Source organism: Lactuca sativa, chromosome 9 (assembly GCF_002870075.4).
Source record: "Lactuca sativa cultivar Salinas chromosome 9, Lsat_Salinas_v11, whole genome shotgun sequence".
NCBI lineage: Eukaryota > Viridiplantae > Streptophyta > Magnoliopsida > Asterales > Asteraceae > Lactuca > Lactuca sativa.
The window spans coordinates 64,860,849-64,872,456 of NC_056631.2; the positions used below are offsets into that span (position 1 = coordinate 64,860,849).

General features: G+C 39.1%; 1 non-coding gene across 1 annotated transcript; it reads right to left on the reverse strand.

The window, feature by feature from the left end:
* Positions 1-3,472: 3,472 nt before the first annotated feature.
* On the reverse strand, positions 3,473-3,579 carry LOC128129399 (small nucleolar RNA R71). The gene has a single exon (XR_008227309.1). It is a non-coding gene; the product is annotated as a small nucleolar RNA R71 (small nucleolar RNA).
* Between the last annotated feature and the right edge of the window lie 8,029 nt (positions 3,580-11,608).

The window sequence follows — 11,608 nt, forward strand, 5'->3', positions numbered from 1 at the left end:
TTGTATTTCTACATATTCTGAGAAGGCGCGCTGGTACTCGACGAGTCCACCATAAGACTCGACGAGTCGTTCAATTTTTATACCGACGGACTGCTGATTTGATGCTGCTACTTGTCCCACTTGCTCACTTATTCTTCCATTTCCACTCTTGAAGATCTTACACTGATTTCCGCGTATTTGGAGCGACCCACACGAGACGAGACACCCAAGGCATGGATGAGATGTTTCCATGTCTAAAGTTGATTGAAGTTGGAGCTTAAATGAGAGTGATCAACCTATCCACTGCTATCCCAGGGGAGTTTGTTCCAATTCCCTCTTTAGTTTCTTTTTATGTTTTTATGCATCATATGCAATGAGGGCATTGCATCACATAAGTGTGGGGTAGGGGGTTGGTTACATAATAGTCAATTTTAAAAATTTTTGCATACAAAAAGTATTATTTAGGACTTAATTAGAAAACTTTGGTGCAAAAATTAGGATTCCATGTTAGGATTGTGTTAATAATTGCATGAAAACTCAAATGTTTAGTTGAGCCTATATACGTTCTAGTGCATTTGTGGCTTCCTTATTCTAGTGAAATCATGCGACAAAAACACGACCTCGCTTAGTTTGAAGGATGCAATATGTTTAGCAGCCTGAACCTGAAATGTATCCAGGAAAATTTTTATCATTAGCCAATAAAGGTTGAGATTGAGCGCCCATGCTTAAGCATGTAGGGTTTTGAGTAAAAAAAAGTGAGGTATACATGTAAAAAAAAAGAGAGAGAGAATTACAAGAAAAGTTGTAAGAATTTTGGAGCAATCAAATTGAAGATCTAAAGATCAAAATTCCAAGAAATCCAAAAAAAAAAAAGTTGAAGATGCCAAAAGTCAATACAAGTTGGTGAATTCAAAGATATCAAAGATCAAATTATCAAGAAAGTGAAGAATTCAAAGAATTCATAGTGGTATCGAAAATTGTAATTTTCTAGAATATGTATGCTTGGGTTGCTCAATTAAAAATACCTTGAGGGTAAAGAGGTTTTCTGCGGATGGATTCGGAGGGTTGCATAAAATGAGCATAGTTCGGGGTGAGTGGGCGAATGTTTATGAGGATTGTGAGTATTTGGAATATGGGGGGTTCTTTAGGAAAAATTTCAGACACAAATGCATGCGTTGCGGTCTTGGCATAATGGCTGGGTTAGATTGGAGTTGTTATACATAATTCTAATGTGTTAAAATTCAGTTTTGCTTGAGGGCAAGCAAAAGACAAGTGTGGGGTATTTTGATATGTGCATATTTAGTGTGTATTTAGTAAAGTTTTTATTCATATATTAGCTAAATTATCGCATATTATGGACAAAAGGTACTTAAAAGTGTTAAATTATGTTTTTCAGTCCAAAGATGAAGCTCGGAAGCAAAAGGAAGCAAGAGAAGCAGTTAGGAGCTCGAGAGTGGAATGAAGAAGGAAAAACACTAAAAAAAAGCTTCTACTCGTCGAGTCAGATAGCTACTCGACGAGTCCGGTCGAGGAATCAGAAGGATAATGACTCGGGATCCCAGATAGTTATCGCAATACGGGGAATGTGAGAGGGACTCGACGAGTCACCACTTGACTCGACGAGTCGGATCGCTTATTTAAAGATAATTCCACAGATCGATGAGGAAGAGTTCTGGGACGATTCAGAAGTATCTTGCTACCATTGAGAAGCCTGAAAAATTCTAGAAGACGACGAAGGAAGCTAGAATTCAATTCCGGAGAGTAATTAAGGCAAAATTTCATCATTCCATTTATTCTTTTGTTTATTCATCATGACTAAGCAATTTGACTTTGATTGTTTGCTGTTATTTACTTTAATTATGAGCTAAAACCTTTAGACTTCTGTTTGGGGATACAAAGTTGACAATATGGTTTGATTGATTGGTAGGATTAATTCTAAGTTGGTGAATTTTTGTTATTTTAGCTTGCTAAAGAACCTTGTGTGTGAATAATAATTAATTTTCTGTTAATAGGAAGATAATTGATTAGCATGAACATCTATTGATTATTGTCCTCATATGATATATTGTGACCACATAGTTATATGTCTAGGATTAATGAATATGAAACTAGAATTAATAAGAAAATTGAGTAAATTCATGTGCAAGCTTGTAAGATGACTATCAAACAAGAGGTTAATTAAAAAGACTAAATTAGTTAACTATTGCAAGTCTAACTTAACCCGAATAATTAATCTAGTAAATATAATTAAATTAGACAATTGGCCACTATTTGAGTTAGTTTATTTGCTAAGGATTAGGGTAGTAAACATGAACCTAATCACTTGAATCGGTAACCAACGAAAGAATTAATCCATTGCACTATTACCTTAAAAATCAACCATAGAGTTAACCAAGTTGAACTAAACAGAAGTTCCTTTCCAATTATTGAATCTAGTTAAATTGTTATTTTCTAGCTTTAAATTAGTAATAATTAGTAAGTTTCTAGTCTTGTAAAACTAGAGAACAACCTCTGCTTTTTAATTAACTTAGATTAAATTAGTTTTTAGTTTAATTTGCCGTTCCCAGTGTTCGATACCCTGCTTATTTAGCTATACCACAATTGATAGGTTCACTGCCTTTTGTGTGTTATTTGATAATTAAAAGTAGGTTTACAATTCTTTTTTTACTAGAAATTTTTCTTTTCTGTTTTTGCCTTGCACTCGCCGAGTGCACTCGTGTCGACTCGGCGAGTCCATCGCTGTTTTAGTCTTTATTTTTTTATTCCGTTTTTTCCTTTTACGCATTTTGTTTCTTTTGTTTCGTTTTTTTTCAGCTGTTTCATGACCCGAGGATCGGACACACCTCTAGTACCACCTTTGGAAGACCCGGAATCCGCACTAAAGAGAAGCAAGGGAAAAGCCGTAGGAGAAACCGCAACTTCAAAGAACTCACCACTCAAGAACTTGAAATCCATTTTCAGCAAGAAAAAAAGCAGCAAATTAGGAGCATCCAGTGCCTCGTTAACAATTGAAGAACCAATTCACAAAGATATCGAGTACGAGACCGAGGAAGAAGAAGAGCATATTTCCGAGCACGAAACCGATTCCGAAGAAGAGTTAGCTATCACTATGGCTAACATCGATGAAGTCCCCATGGGGGAGTGGAAGAAAAGGATGCGTGATGACACCGGGCCGGGACTTGTGCAACCCGCAATTCCTGCAACCGCCACTTTTGAACTAAAAGGCCATATTCTCGCCCAACTCAAAGAGATCCCTTTCTACGGGAAGGATCATGAAGACGCTTACAAGCACTTGGACGAAGTGAATGATGTGGCAGATTACTTCAATGTACCCAATGTGCCTTGCGAGATCCAGCTTCTTCGCATGCTTCCTGTCACATTTAAAGGAGCTGCAAAAGAGTGGTTGAAGTCACTTCCTCCTGGATCGGTCACCACATGGGCCAAGATGAAAGAAGAATTCATAGACCATTTCTGCCCGCCCTCCAAGATAGCCAAGCTAAAGAAAGCCATTTCCAACTTCAAGCAACAACCCGGAGAATCTCTTTATGAAGCTTGGGAAAGGTACAAGAGCCTACTTAGAAATTGCCCACACCATGATCTTAATAGCCAACAAGAGGTCTCCATCTTTTATGATGGAGTTAATGTCACCACAAGGCAACTACTCGATTCACAAGGCCCGCTCACCCGAAAGCCACCTCCGGAAATAAAGGAATTAATTGAAGAATTCTCTAAGCATTCTAGAGAATACCACAATCCGAGTAATAAAGTGAGTCGTGGAGCAGTAAACTCGGTGAACGATGGCATGGCGGCGGTAATAGCTAAACTCGATAGCCTAGACCGAAGAATGACGAAAATGGATCAAACGATCCATGCTATTAGGGTAGGATGCGAAAATTGTGGCGGCCCCCATCTTACCAAGGATTGTGATCGAGACGAGAATGGAAATAAAAAGGCTCAAGTATTCTATTCCAGTGGCGATAGATACGATGAAGACTGGAGGAAACCGAAGAAGGAATGGCTCCCATACGAAGAATATAAAAAGGCTAAGGAGGAGAAATACAAACAGAGGGAGAGGGGATTCTATCAAAAGGAAGAGCCGGTGACAGAAAAGAAGGAAAATTTAGAAGATATACTCACAAGGTTCATAACCGCGTCCGAGAAAAGACATAATGATCACGATGTAGCAATGCAAGAAACCAGAAACATGTTGAGGAATCAGGAAGCTTCCATTCTCAACATTGAGAAACAGCTGGGACAGCTTGCACATCAAGTGAATGAAAGAAGACCGGGTCAACTTCCGAGCAACACCGAGCCCAATCCAAGAATGGAGAACGTGAGCGTAATAACCTCCAGCAGTGAAGAAAAATTTACAGAAGCACTAAGGATCTCCAAGAAGAAGGAAGAAAAGGTAGAAGAATCGGAGCCAGCCAAACCCGACCCGACTCACCGAGTCACTCCTATGGACTCGACGAGTCCATGCGAAATTGAGAAACCCATCAGTTCTTCGAAACCTTATAAGCCTCCACTGCCATACCCAACCAAAGCCATGCCTGCAGAAAAAGTTGAAGCATACAGAACCTTCATGAATCATGTTAACACTTTACAAGTTAATGTGCCATTTGTGGAAACAATACTTCAAACGCCTAAATACTTCAACTTGCTTAAGGGCCTTTTTGCTGCTGGGAAGGATTTGGCTGAAGTTGCAGAAGTCTTGATGAGTGAACTGCCTAAAAAGAAGGGTGATCCAGGAAATATTGTGCTTCCGTGCCAATTTGGTAATAAAGTCTTCACACGAGCATTAGCTGACTCAGGGGCAAGCATCAATATGATGCCTTTGTCATTCTATAAGAAGTTGAATCTACCAGAACCAAAACCGGTGAATATGAAGATCCATTTGGCGGACAAGACGACAATCCAACCAAAAGGCGTTTGTGAAGATCTCCTTATAAAATTTGACAAGTTTATTTTCCCAGTAGACTTCGTGGTTGTTGATATGGAAGAAGACCCCGAAATTCCAATTATTTTGGGGAGATCTTTCTTGAACACCGCGTGTGCTTTAATTGATATAAGTGAGTCTACATTGACATTGAGAGAGGGTGATGAGGCTGTGACGTTTAAAGCTATTCCAGAAATCAAGCAAGAAGAGGAAAAGATTGATGAAGTCTCAATGATCCAATTGGATGATGAGATATTAGAACAAGAGCTTGCACGTTTGATGAAAGAAGACCCAAGCAAGTTTGTGATACACTCTGAAGAAGAAGGAGATGTTAACAAGGACTTGGATGAATTAGAAAAGCTACTGGAAGGAGCCCACTCAGAAAAAACCCAAGATTTTATGGAATTCGTACCGACTCGCCGAGTCACTTTAATGGACTCGACGAGTCCAGTCGATTTGGGCAAACACTTGGCCGACTTAGATCTGATTGTTACTAGTTCTTCACATACCTTGGATTTCAATAATATACAGGATTCTTTAGAAGAACAAACAGCAGAAAGAGGAAAGGAAAGGAGAGTCCAATACGCCGATGTAGCATGTCTTCATACGGTTCATCTTGAAGATGGGTTAAGCACTGGAACGAACGAAGAGATAAAGGAAAGGAGGGAGGAAGCTGATCACCTATTCACCACTAAACCTAGAGCACGGACCATTATGAAATGTGAAGTTATTAAATTTAAAGAGAAGGAGGTTCAAGAGATGGTGAAAAAGAAGGGGGTAAAGAAGAAAAAGAGAAGAAGGGAAGCCCAAGCAGCTGAAGATGAGGCAATGAAAAGAAAAAGGGATGCATTAAAAAGGGCTTACAAGAAAAAGATCCACGCTTACAAGACCAAGTACAAATCACAAAAAGTTAGGCGTGCGTTCCCGATGCTCGAAGATGACAAAACGTAGATGGGAAGGAGTCTAGCTAATGACTCCTCAAAAAGAAGCGCTTGGCGGGAGGCAACCCGTTATATAGAGTTTGCTTTCTTTTACGTTTTTAGTTTTCTTTTTATTTATTTATTTTCCCTTCGTTTTTCCAAATCATCGGGCATGTCTGCTTGAGAGTGTGCATAAGCTAAGTGTGGGGTGAAATGATTTACAATACATAACAAAATTTTGAAAATTATGCATTTTTTTAAGCGACTCGCCGAGTCTGACCACGACTCGACAAGTCCACATGGATTTCAGAAAAGAATTGACTTCGCGACCGGACTCGCCGAGTCTGACCACGACTCGACGAGTTGGTATTATTTGCAGAAAAAAAAAATAGATTTCGAAATTACTTTTACATTGGGTAAGTAGGGTTTTAACCCTAAGAATCAGTTTTCACAAACCACACTCGTCGGGTGCCGCTATTTTCATTCTCTCTCAAGCATTCATCATTCTTCTTCAAGTTCTTTCAAATTTCTCAAGCCCAATCCAAAAAGGTAACAAATTTCTTCCTATTTTCTGTTAAGAGCATGATTATAAGGCCATCCATGGTAGTAATTGCATGAAAAACCCGTTTTTGAGAAGTATTAAATTTATAGGCTTTTGATTTTTCATGAATTAAGTTGTTTTGAATGTCTATTTTGGCCTTAATACATCAATACTAAGTGTTGAGACAAAACCCTTGAAAGAATTTACAGGTTTTATGGTCCAATTTGTAGTGACCCGTCGACCGACTCGTGCAGGTTACGCGACTCGCCGAGTCGGGCCTGGACTCGACAAGTCCAGTCGAGTTACAGACAGAAGACATTTTTTTTAATTATATTCTGTGTTTTCTGGGTTTTGTGTATTTATTTTGCAAAAATCATGTTCAGAAGGGGACAAACTTCAAGTGGCAACCAAGGGGAGTTTCCATGGCTAAACTTCTCGCAAATTGAGTCCGCTTCAACAATTAGGAAATGGAAGAAGAAGCTATCTGATATTAAGAAGAAGGAGGTTTATGTGCCAAACAGGATTGATTGGGAGTGGCTGCAAAGTGTTCGATATGAGGAGGAATTAGCTCCTTACCTTTTAAAGGAGTTCCAACATGAAGGCGAAACAATGATCTGCGACGGGTGGAGCCGGGTCTTCCGTATACAAGAGCCGGTCTATTTAGAGCTTTGTTTGGAGTTTTTCTCCACGGTATCTTTTACCGGGGGAGTGGATGTGTATCACCCGGCAAGCTTTAGTTTTTGCCTTGGGGGCGAGTATCGTCAATGCTCGGTGGTGGATCTTGCCTGCCGACTAGGGATCTACGATCAACCCTTGGTTTCAACAAACATCTTTCGGGCCTTTTTGGCACACACTCATATGGTGTTCCCCGATGGAGTTACAAGCACGGGCTGGTGGAATACCATTGGAAATAAAGTTTACATCCCAAAGTCTGCACAGGAAGGGAGCATTCGATCCCCAACTCACCGCCTCATTCACCGCCTTATTTCCTCCACCATCAATCAAAGAAAAGATGACGACAAGGTGTCCAACCTTGACGTCTTCTATTTATGGAGTATAATTACACCCGACGTCTTTTGCAACATCCCTTGGTGTATAGCTTCATACCTTTCGGAGGGTGCGGTCAAGGATCGCAAAACCTCCCGTATTAATGGTGGGATGTTTGTAACCCGATTGGCTAACTCATTCGGGTTGATGAACCGCGGTGCATGGAACTTCATGACATTGATCCCGACACCTCCGTTCAACCCCATTCTTTTCCGAAGAGCACGGATTATTGAAGACTATGGTGGTGGCCATTATGCCATCCCAAATGATGACCCCGTTGTTGGTCCCGAAGCACCGGGAAGGAGGGTAAGATCAAGAAGAGAGCGGGATGTGGAGGACGAGCCGCCAGTGATTCCGGTCGAGAATGAAGACGTACCAATGGATTGGTACAATGTGGAGATGAGGCGGATGCAGGATCAAATGGCGAGGGGGCTGAACTTTAGCAACCAATCCCATATACGACTTTTTGACCACTTCAATATCCCACATATTGATGGTGGAAATTACCCATTTATTCCATCTTGGGATGAGGTGATTGGTGCGAGACGAAGTGGAGCCGGAGGAAGTGGAGCCGCCAATGATGATGAGGAGGACGAAGATTGATTTTTGTGTTTTAATTAAACAATTTTTATTTTTGTTTTGTTTTTATTCTTATTTGGTGTGTATGACTTGTTTGAGATTTTATTGTGTTTAATGATTGTATGCTTTAGTTATTTTTCAGGATTGGATTAGGATTGCATGCTTAGGATGGTTTAGAGTTATAGCATGGATGTTATCACGAGTGAAAGCGAGTCAAGGAAGCGGAACTTTAACGTCAAAGTGTCGAGTCCGGTCCTTAGGGGGTATGAGCAATTGAGTCTAAACATGGGGAAGAGTTAGAGAAGTTTTTAGAGGCTAAAACAGTTGCAAAATACCAAATTTTTTTGTTGAGTGGCCTACTCGACGAGTGCACTAAGCTGACTCGACGAGTCGCCTTGTATTTCTACATATTCTGAGAAGGCGCGCTGGTACTCGACGAGTCCACCATAAGACTCGACGAGTCGTTCAATTTTTATACCGACGGACTGCTGATTTGATGCTGCTACTTGTCCCACTTGCTCACTTATTCTTCCATTTCCACTCTTGAAGATCTTACACTGATTTCCGCGTATTTGGAGCGACCCACACGAGACGAGACACCCAAGGCATGGATGAGATGTTTCCATGTCTAAAGTTGATTGAAGTTGGAGCTTAAATGAGAGTGATCAACCTATCCACTGCTATCCCAGGGGAGTTTGTTCCAATTCCCTCTTTAGTTTCTTTTTATGTTTTTATGCATCATATGCAATGAGGGCATTGCATCACATAAGTGTGGGGTAGGGGGTTGGTTACATAATAGTCAATTTTAAAAATTTTTGCATACAAAAAGTATTATTTAGGACTTAATTAGAAAACTTTGGTGCAAAAATTAGGATTCCATGTTAGGATTGTGTTAATAATTGCATGAAAACTCAAATGTTTAGTTGAGCCTATATACGTTCTAGTGCATTTGTAGCTTCCTTATTCTAGTGAAATCATGCGACAAAAACACGACCTCGCTTAGTTTGAAGGATGCAATATGTTTAGCAGCCTGAACCTGAAATGTATCCAGGAAAATTTTTATCATTAGCCAATAAAGGTTGAGATTGAGCGCCCATGCTTAAGCATGTAGGGTTTTGAGTAAAAAAAAGTGAGGTATACATGTAAAAAAAAAAGAGAGAGAGAATTACAAGAAAAGTTGTAAGAATTTTGGAGCAATCAAATTGAAGATCTAAAGATCAAAATTCCAAGAAATCCAAAAAAAAAAAAGTTGAAGATGCCAAAAGTCAATACAAGTTGGTGAATTCAAAGATATCAAAGATCAAATTATCAAGAAAGTGAAGAATTCAAAGAATTCATAGTGGTATCGAAAATTGTAATTTTCTAGAATATGTATGCTTGGGTTGCTCAATTAAAAATACCTTGAGGGTAAAGAGGTTTTCTGCGGATGGATTCGGAGGGTTGCATAAAATGAGCATAGTTCGGGGTGAGTGGGCGAATGTTTATGAGGATTGTGAGTATTTGGAATATGGGGGGTTCTTTAGGAAAAATTTCAGACACAAATGCATGCGTTGCGGTCTTGGCATAATGGCTGGGTTAGATTGGAGTTGTTATACATAATTCTAATGTGTTAAAATTCAGTTTTGCTTGAGGGCAAGCAAAAGACAAGTGTGGGGTATTTTGATATGTGCATATTTAGTGTGTATTTAGTAAAGTTTTTATTCATATATTAGCTAAATTATCGCATATTATGGACAAAAGGTACTTAAAAGTGTTAAATTATGTTTTTCAGTCCAAAGATGAAGCTCGGAAGCAAAAGGAAGCAAGAGAAGCAGTTAGGAGCTCGAGAGTGGAATGAAGAAGGAAAAACACTAAAAAAAAGCTTCTACTCGTCGAGTCAGATAGCTACTCGACGAGTCCGGTCGAGGAATCAGAAGGATAATGACTCGGGATCCCAGATAGTTATCGCAATACGGGGAATGTGAGAGGGACTCGACGAGTCACCACTTGACTCGACGAGTCGGATCGCTTATTTAAAGATAATTCCACAGATCGATGAGGAAGAGTTCTGGGACGATTCAGAAGTATCTTGCTACCATTGAGAAGCCTGAAAAATTCTAGAAGACGACGAAGGAAGCTAGAATTCAATTCCGGAGAGTAATTAAGGCAAAATTTCATCATTCCATTTATTCTTTTGTTTATTCATCATGACTAAGCAATTTGACTTTGATTGTTTGCTGTTATTTACTTTAATTATGAGCTAAAACCTTTAGACTTCTGTTTGGGGATACAAAGTTGACAATATGGTTTGATTGATTGGTAGGATTAATTCTAAGTTGGTGAATTTTTGTTATTTTAGCTTGCTAAAGAACCTTGTGTGTGAATAATAATTAATTTTCTGTTAATAGGAAGATAATTGATTAGCATGAACATCTATTGATTATTGTCCTCATATGATATATTGTGACCACATAGTTATATGTCTAGGATTAATGAATATGAAACTAGAATTAATAAGAAAATTGAGTAAATTCATGTGCAAGCTTGTAAGATGACTATCAAACAAGAGGTTAATTAAAAAGACTAAATTAGTTAACTATTGCAAGTCTAACTTAACCCGAATAATTAATCTAGTAAATATAATTAAATTAGACAATTGGCCACTGTTTGAGTTAGTTTATTTGCTAAGGATTAGGGTAGTGAACATGGACCTAATCACTTGAATCGGTAACCAACGAAAGAATTAACTCATTGCACTATTACCTTAAAAATCAACCATAGAGTTAACCAAGTTGAACTAAATAGAAGTTCCTTTCCAATTATTGAATCTAGTTAAATCGTTATTTTCTAGCTTTAAATTAGTAATAATTAGTAAGTTTCTAGTCTTGTAAAACTAGAGAACAACCCCTGCTTTTTAATTAACTTAGATTAAATTAGTTTTTAGTTTAATTTGCCGTTCCCTGTGTTCGATACCCTGCTTATTTAGCTATACCACAATTGATAGGTTCACTGCCTTTTGTGTGTTATTTGATAATTAAAAGTAGGTTTAAAACTAGTGGGTTTTACACACATCACCCACTACATTAAGCCCCACCCGACACTGGACCGAAGTCCAGTATACATATATCATATCAACAAACATATAACATAAACACATATCATAACATATAAACATTCCTCGTGCTTGCCCAGACATCGGATCGAATTCCGGAACACATAACACATAACATATAAGCTAAACATTCCTCGGGATTGCCCCGACATCAGACCAAAGCCCGGAACATATAAACAAACACATGCAAGAAATCACAAAAACATCAAGCATACAAACATTCCTCGGGCTTGCCCCGACATCGGACCGAAGTCCGGAAACATATAATCTACATCAGGCTAACCCTGACATTAGACTTAATTCCAGCATATACTAACATACATAAATGGGCTGGCATTGGTGCCTTAGACCCGTTCCTACAGGAGAAAAACTCACCTCTCAAGTTGCCTGCTGAAATATCGCGAATAAATCTCTGGCTGCTGGCTGACAGATCCCTAAACTGTCAACATCAAAACAAAGCCCAATTAACCATTTAGGCTTCCTATGCATAACTCTAAAATCCCCGCTTGGTCCAA